We start from the raw sequence: 7,326 nt of genomic DNA, 5'->3' as shown, positions 1-7,326 counted from the left end.
TTCCAGGATTTGACCGAGTGACACTGAAGATGATATATTTCTAAGTCAGCATGGTGAGTGGCTCGGAGGGGAACCTGCAGGGGGTGGTGTCCCCATGTATCTGCTGCCCTTGTCCTTCTAGATGGAAGTAGTTGTGGAAGGTACTGTCTGAGGATCTTTGATGAATTTCTACAGTGCATCTTGTAGATAGTACACACTGCTGCTACTGAGCTTCGGTGGTGGAGGGAGTGGGTGTTTGTGGGTGTGGTGCCAGTCAAGCAGCTGCTTTGTCCTGGATGGTGTTAAACTTCTTGAATGTTGTTGGAGCTGCCCCCATCCAGGCAAGTGGGGAGTATTCCCTCACACTCCTGACTTGTGCCCTGTGGGCAGACTTTTTTTTTATTTCAAAAATATACTTTATTCATATATATTTAATCTATACAATTGGACATGTCATCATTCTGTAAACATTCCATTTCTTTGCATATCGAAACAGGGTAATCATTCCTATTCACAGGTTGGTGCGATTACATTGAGCTGAGACGCCAGCGGAGCCCAAATGACTGCGTGGGTCCCCTGTTCTTCGTTAGGCAGGCAGATGTTACACAGTGGTCTTTCCCCACCGCGCCTTGGCGGCAGCTGCCCCAAGCTTCAGCGCGTCCCTCAACATGTAGTCCTGGACCATGGAATGTGCCAGTCTGCAACACTCAGTCGGGGTCAACTCCTTCAGCTGGAAGATCAGCAGGTTTCGGACCGCCCAGAGAGCGTCCTTCACCGAGTTGATGATCCTCCAGGCACAGTTGATGTTCGTCTCGGTGTGCGTCCCGGGGAACAGGCCATAGAGCATGGAGTCCCGCGTCACGGCGCTGCTCGGGACGAACCTCGACAAACACCACTGCATTCCTCTCCAGACTTCTTCTGCGTAGGCACATTCCAGAAGGAGGTGTGTGACAGTCTCGTCCCCCCCGCAGCCGCTTCGAGGGCAGCGTGCGGTGCAGCTGAGAGTCCGGGCGTGCATAAAGGATCTCACAGGCAGAGCCCTTCTCACCACCAGCCAAGCCATGTCTTGGTGCTTGTTGGAAAGTTCTGGCGATGAGGCATTCGGCCAATTGGCTTTGACAGTCTGCTCAGGGAACCGCTCGACAGGATCCGCCCTCTCCTTTTCCCGAAGGATCTCAAGGACACTACGTGCTGACCACTTCCTGATGGACTTGTGGTCAAAGGTGTTTTTCTTCATAAATTTCTCCACGAAGGACAGGTGATACGGAACGGTCCAACTACTCGGAGCGTTCCGCGGCAGCGAGGCCAGGCCCATCCTTCGCAACACCGGGGACAGGTAGAACCTCAGTACATAGTGACACTTGGTGTTTGCGTACCGGGGATCCACGCCCAGCTTGATGCAGCCACACACAAAGGTGGCCATCAGGGTGAGGGTTGCATTGGGTGTGTTTTTTCCCCCATTGCACTGGTCTTTGTACATTACATCTCTTCAGACCCGGTCCATCTTTGACCTCCACACGAAGTGGAAGATGGCCCGGGTGACTGCGGCGGCACAGGTTCTGGGGATAGGCCAGACCTGTGCCACGTATAACAATACTGAGAGTACCTCACACCTGATGACCAGGTTCTTACCCGCGATGGAGAGCGACTGTTGCTCCCATCTGCCCAGTTTCTGTCTCACCTTCCTGATCCGCTCCTCCCAGGTCTTGGCGCACGCCCCAGTCCCCCCGAACCAAATACCCAGCACCTTCAGGTGGTCGGTCCTGACGGTGAAGGGGATAGAGGATTGGTCGGCCCAGTTCCCGAAGAGCATGGCCTCACTCTTGCCTCGGTTTACCTTGGCTCCCGAGGCCCGTTCAAACTGGTCACAGATGCACATGAGTCTGTGCATGGACAGCGGATCCAAGCAGAAAATGGCGACGTCATCCGTGTACAGGGAGACATTAACCTGCAGGCCCCCGCTGCCAGGAATAGTCACCCCTCTCAGGCTCGCATCCTTCCTGATGGACTCGGCAAATGGCTCTATGCAGCACACAAACAGGGCAAGAGAGAGAGGGCAGCCCTGCCTGACTCCAGATCTGACTGGGAAGCTATCTGATGCCCACCCATTGATTGAGACTGCACTGACAATGTTGGTGTAGAGCAGTCTGATCCAATTAGCGATTTCCTCCCCGAAGCCCATTTTGGAGAGAACATCTCTCATATACGTGTGTGATATCCTGTCAAAGGCTTTCTCCTGGTCCAGGCTGATCAGGCAGGTGTCCAACCCTCTGTCCTGCACGTAGGCGATCGTATCTCTGAGGAGTGCGAGACTCTCAGCGATCTTCCTGCCCGGTACAGCACAGGTTTGGTCAGGGTGAATCACCGACCCTAGAGCAGACCTGACCCGGTTGGCGATGACCTTTGACAAGATTTTGTAGTCTGTGTTTAACAGTGAGATCGGTCTCCAATTTCTAATTTCTTCCCTCTTCCCCTTCTGCTTGTAGATGAGGGTGATGATGCCTTTCCTCATGGATTCACTCATGGTACCTGCCCGAAGCATACTGACATACACCTCCAGCAGGTCCTGGCCAATCAAGTCCCACAGAGCGGAATAGAGCTCGACCGGTAAGCCATCACTTCCGGGAGTTTTATTCTTTTCGAAGGACTCGAGGGCCTTGGTCAGCTCGTCCAGAGATAGCGGCTGGTCCAGCCTCTCCCGTGTTCTGTCGTCTAAAACCTCCGTGATAGAGGACAGGAACGACTGGGAGGCCGCGCTGTCGGTCGGCTTCGCGTCATACAGACTGGCATAGAAGGATTTACTGATCCTCATGACGTCAGCCTGAGATGACGTTAGCGAGCCATCTTCTTCCTTCAGGCTGCTGAGCACGGAGCTCTCTTTGTGCACCTTCTGGAAGAAGAAACGTGAGCACGTCTCGTCCTGCTCCACCGAGCGGACCCTGGACCGGAAGATTATCTTGGAGGCCTCTGAAGCAAAGAGCGAGGCTCGCTGGCCCTTCACCTCCTTGAGGTCCTCCGTGACATCCACCCCCATCATCGGCAGCAGGAGCAGGTTCTGCATACTTTCCTGGAGCTGGGACAGTTTTCCCCGGCTCTCTCTCGCCTCCTGAACACCTTTGAGGATGAAGAACCTCTTGATGTTCCCTTTTACTGTTTCCCGCCAGTCTGCTGGAGACTCAAAGAGGGGCTTCACGGTTCTCCAACCTGCGTAATCCCTCTTGAGCTCCTCAATGTTTCCCGGGGTCAACAGCTTGGTGTTCAGTTTCCACGTTCCCTTACCAGCCTGCTGCTCGTCCTGTAGGTGACAGTCGGCCAGCAGGAGGCAGTGGTCAGAGAAGAACACCGGCTAGACGTCGGTGGATCTGACCGAGAGCGTTCGGGACACAAACAGGTAATCTATCCTTGAGCGGATAGACCCGTCTGCCCGTGACCATGTATATCTACGCTGCGCTCCGTCTGCAGGGGCGCTGAAGACGTCGTGCAGCTTGGCGTCTTTGACTGTGTCCATCAGGGCTCTGGACGTGGCGTCCAGTTTACTGTCTCCCCCCCACGGATTGTCCTTCTGCATCGATGATACAGTTGAAGTCTCCGGCCAGAATGACCGGCCTGGACGTAGCCAGCAACAGTGGAAGCTGCTGCAGGACGGCCAACCATTCCCTCTTACCCGCTGGGGCGTACACGTTGATTAGTCTCACGGGAGCGTTTCTGTCTGTAACATCAGCAACGAGGAGGCACCCGCCCACCACCTTCTTAACCTCGGACATGGTGAAGTTTCCTCCCCGTAACAGAATACCCAGGCCTGAGGAGCGGTTATCATTACCCCCCGACCACACTGACGGCCCATGGGCCCACAAGCTCGACCATCTCCTGTAACTGCTGAGGTGCGGTATCCTACACTCCTGCAGAAACAGGACATCGGCTTTCACGTTGGCCAGGAAGGCCAGTGTTGAAACACATCGCGCAGCAGATTTTATGCTGCGCACATTGATAGTTGCAATTTTAAACCCCATTTTGTTAACAGGTTGTAAGTTTACCCATGTCCGATTGTCGCTGGTCCTGCCCCTCTGGGGTAGCTGTCTGCATCCCCGTGCAGTACGCAAACTGCTGGACCCTCGCTGGGCTGAGGTAGCTGTCCAGTTCCTCACTCGGCCCATTTGCCCGCTTTGGTGTCATCGGGCCGAGACCAGGGTCCACGCTGTCTGTTTCTATATCTGACAGCGGGGCTGTCAGAGGGTCGCTGCTCCCAGTCACCTGGAGCTGTGTGGCGGTGGGACCCTCCTGGCTTTCACCTGGTAGGGGGTGGTGGTTTCCCATTTCCTCAGGAGGCTCGTCCCTTGGTTGGCAGTTGCTGCTCTCCTTTCTCCTCGCAGCGCTCTGCCTCTTCTTTTGGTGACGACCCTCCTTTCTTCCATCCTCTCCCTCCGAAGAGCTGTCCGTGTCTTCCACCTGCAGCTGCCTTTTCCCCTTTTTTTGGGAGGTCTTGGTGACCGGGTGGGTTTTCCTCTTCCTGTTTTTCACCACGGTCCATTCCTCTGCCTCCTTCTTTCCCTTCTCCGCCTCCTCCTCCTGTCCTGTCGGAGCTTCGCTCGGCAGCTGTACCTCTCCGGTAACTGTCATCTGCTCTGCTCCGGCCTGTCCTTCCTGTTGCGTGCCTCCTGCCACCATTCCCTTGCCGGTTTGCGGTGCCTTGCCGTCCTTTTGTGGCCCGCCTCCGGCCATCTGCGCGTAGGTGGCGGCCCCTCGTCTTGGGCAGGCCCTGTACACGTGGCAAGCCTCCCCGCACAGATTGCAGTTCTTTTCCTCCTTGCAGTCTTTGGTCGGGTGGCCCTCCTTCTTGCAATTGCGACAGATCGTGACCTTGCAGTCCGCCGCCATGTGGCCTGACCTCCCACAGGTTCGGCACACTTTCGGCTGCCCTGCATAAGTCAGGTACCCTCTGCTCCCTCCGATAGCAAAGCTGGAGGGTGGGTGGAGGATATTCCCGCTGGCATCCACCCTCAGGGTTACCTTGACCTGTCGTTTGCTGGTCCAGATCCCGAAAGGGTCAACCACATCGGTGCTTTGACCCTCGACCTGCACATATCTTCCCAGGAAGGTCAGGACATCAGTTGCTGGCACGTAGGGGTTGTACATGTGGATTGTAACAACCCGGCTCCTCTGTGCAGGGAGCACACACAAGGGGACCGCCGACAAGATGGAGAACAGCGGCTCCCCTTCCTTCTCTTTGAAGACCTTCAGGAGCTGCTCACATTGCTTCACGCTCCTGAAGGTGACATCGAAGTAGCCTGCCCCAGGGAAATCCTGCAGGCAGTACACGTCTGCTGCGGCGAACCCACAGCACTCGAACAACACCTTCTTGACGAACACCGTCCGATCGACTGGTGTACGCTCCTCCACCTTCTTGACAGACACCCGGACGGTGTTTTGAACCCCCTGCCCAGGGCTGCGCACAGCTGTTGAGGCCATAGCTCTGAGGTTGGCTGGTCCCTGAATTGGCGCTAGGCCGAAGCCAGCATGAAGATCCACCAATAGCAGGTCAGCACAACCAAACGATCCTCTAACGTCCAATCACGATCCAGCAATGATCTCCACTAGCTCTGATGACTCGCAACTCGACCCCTGTCCTGATAAGAACAGACTCTTGATCTTAGCCAAAAGGCCGAGAGGAGCCCTGTGGGCAGACTTTGGGAAGCCAGGAGGTGAGTTACACGTTGCAGCATTCCCAGCCCCTGACCTGCTCTTGTAGCTGCTGTGTTTATGTGGCCAGACCACTTCATATTCTGAGTGGATAAAATGTGGAGCTGGTTAAAACACGGCAGGTCAAACAGCATCACAGGAGAAGGGGAGTCAACGTTTCAGGCCAGAACCTTTCAGCAGGACTGGGGGAGGGGGAAGGAGGCTGAGGGAAAGGTGTGTGGGATGGTGAAGGTAGGAGGTGGCTGTGATTGGTCAATGGGAAGGGTGGAGCAGATAAGTGGGAAGGAAGATGGACAGATTAGGTCAGGTTAAGGGGGAGGGGTGGAGAGGGTAGCTGGGCTAGGGATGAGGGGTGGTGGTGGTGGTGGGGTTGGGGGTTGGGGAGATTTGGAAGCTGGTGAATCCTATTCTAAGGCTGTATGGTTGTAATCTCCTGAGGTGGAAGATGAAGTGTTCCTCTGCTGGTTTGCGGTTGGCCTTGTGTTGACAGTGGAGGAGGCTCAGGATGGATATGTTGTTGGGGGAGGGTGAGTCGGGAGTAGGGGGAATTGAAATGGATAGCAGCTGGAAGGTGGAGTTGATTGGAGTGTAATGACTGTCAACACAAGGCCACCTGCAAACTGGAGGATGGAAAACCTCATCTTTCGCCTCAGGAGATTACAACCATATGGCCTGAACATAGAATTCACCGGTTTCCAAATCTCCCCACAAACATCCCCCCCCCCCCAACGCCATCCCAGGCCCAGCCCAGCCCAGCCCATCCTCATCACCCCACCTTAACCTGACCCTACCTGTCCATCTTCCTCCCCACCTATTCATTCCACCCTTCCCACTGACTAATCACAGCCACCTGCTACCTGCATCCACCTATCACCATCCCACCACCTTTCCCCAGCCCCACCCACCCCCTGGATTTATTTCTCAGCCTCCTTCCCCATCCACCAGGCCTGACGAAAGGTTCAGACGTGAAACAGTGACTCCCCTTCTCCTCGGATGCTGCCTGACCTGGTGTGCTCTTCCAGCTCCACTCTTTATCCATTCTGACTCTCCAGCCTCTGCAATCCTCACTATCTCCCAGTTCAGATTCTGGTCAATAGTAACCTCCAGGGATTCCGTGATATTAATGTCACCGAGTGTCAAGGGAAATGGTTAGATTGTCTCTGATTGGTGATGGCCATTACCTGGTGTAAATGTTACTTGCCATTTGTCAGCCTAAGCCAGGACATTGTCCAGATCTTGTTGCATTCGAACATGGACTGTTTCAGTATCTGAGGAGTCATGAATGGTGTTGAACATTGTGCAATCATCAGGCAACATCCTCACTATTAATCTTATGGAGGGAAGGTCATTGATGAAGCAGCTGAAGATGGTTGGGCCTAGGACACTACCCTGAGGAACTCCTGCAGAGACGTCGTGGAGATGAGATGACTGACCTCTAGCGTACACCACCATCTTCCTTTGTGCCAGGTATGACTCCAACCAGCAGGGAGTCTGCCCCCGATACCCATTGATTCCAGTTTTTCCAGTGCTCCTTGATGCCACGCTCGGTTGAATGCAGCCTTAATATCAAGGGCTGTCTCTCTCCCCTCCCCTCTGGAATTCAGCTCTGTTGTCCATGTTTGAACCAAGGCTGTAATGAGGTCAGGAGCT

The 7,326-nt window shown here is 54.8% G+C and overlaps 1 pseudogene; it reads right to left on the bottom strand.

Annotated features, from left to right (window-relative positions):
• Positions 1–580: 580 nt before the first annotated feature.
• On the bottom strand, positions 581–4,698 carry LOC148146559 (uncharacterized; annotated as a pseudogene).
• Between the last annotated feature and the right edge of the window lie 2,628 nt (positions 4,699–7,326).

Source organism: Chiloscyllium plagiosum, unplaced genomic scaffold, assembly GCF_037043375.1.
Source record: "Chiloscyllium plagiosum isolate Xiang-an unplaced genomic scaffold, Cpla_swu_hap1 HiC_scaffold_20, whole genome shotgun sequence".
Taxonomy (NCBI): Eukaryota; Metazoa; Chordata; class Chondrichthyes; order Orectolobiformes; family Hemiscylliidae; genus Chiloscyllium; species Chiloscyllium plagiosum.
This window is presented reverse-complemented; position numbering and strand designations above follow the sequence as displayed.